Below are 2062 nucleotides of genomic sequence, written 5' to 3' on the forward strand. Positions count from 1 at the left end.
ATGACCTGTCTAACCTTAGACTTGAGTCAAAGGAACCTATCAAAGATTTTAACTCGCATTTTAATAAACTATTAAACAAAATTCCTACTGCTTCTAAACCCAACGAAGAAGTGCGAAGTGAATGGTACATCTCTGCGTTACCATCAAATATAGCAATCTTCGTGGATAGAGCTAACAAAACAACTTTAGCTGACAATATGAAGGAAGAAATAGCAGTAGAGAAACGTATCATAGCTCTAGAAAAGAAAAACGCCATTGAAGAACGTAAATCCAAAAAGGTTTCTTTCAAAGAAGATCCAAAGAAAAATAGCCCAAAGACCCATTTGATTTAGAAGGATTGCAAAAAGTTTTGAAGACCATGTCTAACGAAATGGTTGATATAAAGAAACAAGTAGCAGAGACTTCTTCTAAAAAGCCTTATAAGCCTTATAGAAGAAATCCTTCGACTGATCCAAAGCCTCCTAATGCTATTACAAGTGATGAATCAAAAGAAGAAGAAGAGGAAATTACTACCGACGTACCTACCGATGAAGAGGAAGTTGTAGAATTACAAGGTATGTGGGATTTCATCCTCCCTGATGAAGAGGATCAAGAGGCATCTCCAATTAGTACTTGAAGTATACATCAACTTGATCCTCCTCAATCTACTTTGAAGCGAAAGAGCGCAAGCTCAACACCGAAGGATAAAGTCGCAGCCAAGAAAACGACATCCAAAGCGACTCAAACAAGCCCAATCCAAACAGATTCACCAAATCCATCTAAAACATTGATTGTTTTGGATGAAATGGAGTATAACATCATAGAAGACATGAAGAAGACTAGGGCCAACATCACTTTTTATGAACTGAGCAAGTTAAAACATCAACAAAAGCTCCTTTTGAAAGAATTGCATGTAATACCAGTTGCATCATTGCCCGCCGCTGTAATCTCACAAGCTTCCTATGAGATGGGAAGACCTCAAAATACTGTGATTAACAAAGTTGATCCAAATGACATCGCTCTAATTGGAGGAAGGTCAAGATCTCATACTTCACCATTTCTTCTTACTTATGAAATTTTCAATAAAAAATTGCATAATTGTTTAGTGGATTCAGGAGCCTCATCCAATATTTTACCTAAATCAATTTGTGCAAAGTTGAACGTTCAACCTCAAAAATATGTTGTGCACATAGTGCAACTGGACCGATCGCAAGTTGAAGTGATCGGCGAATTAAATCAAGTTACCATAAGGCTGTCATCTAATCCAAAGCTATGTCAAGTTATCGATATTTTAGCTGCAGACATTCCAGAATTCTATGGCTTAATTCTTAGCGGGGATTGGTCAGAAAATCTTCATGGATACTTTGCAACCGATTGGTCGCATATGTGGTTCCCCTACAATGGTAAGCCAAATCAGATAAAGGTTGAGCGAGAAATACATCAGAAATACATAGTAATAGAATTGGAAGGAGTAAACTAACCAATAGCATACAACAATAATATAATTGGCAACTATTCTATTGATTCTTTCCTAGGAAATTTCAATGCTCACACTTCACCTTACTTAGAACATTCTATTTTATCTCAAGCAGAAAATTTTTCTCAGATAGATAGTTCTAAATGTATTAATTTTATAGATAATCCTGGAAATAAATATTTATTTTGGAAGTTATATTTTGATGGTTCTAAGTCTAATGAAGGAGCAGGAACAGGATGCGTATTAGTTAGCCCAGAAGAAAGCAAAAGTATGGTAACTTGTAGACTCTAGTTCGATTGCACCAATAATACTACAGAATACGAGACTTTAGTCCAAGGATTATGCAAGTCAATCGGATTGAACATCAAGTATCTACAAGTCTTCGAAGATTCTGAAATTGCTATCAGACAGGTATGGAATACTATACATTGTCTATTAGGTACACCTCTGCGTTACCATCAAATATAGCAATCTTCGTGGATAGAGCTAACAAAACAACTTTAGCTGACAATATGAAGGAAGAAATAGCAGTAGAAAAACGTATCATAGCTCTAGAAAAGAAAAACGCCATTGAATAACGTAAATCCAAAAGGGTTTCTTTCAAAG

Source organism: Pinus tabuliformis, chromosome 5_2 (assembly GCF_031772625.1).
Source record: "Pinus tabuliformis cultivar Carrire ecotype Pingquan chromosome 5_2, CPIR1, whole genome shotgun sequence".
NCBI classification, from domain to species: Eukaryota; Viridiplantae; Streptophyta; class Pinopsida; order Pinales; family Pinaceae; genus Pinus; species Pinus tabuliformis.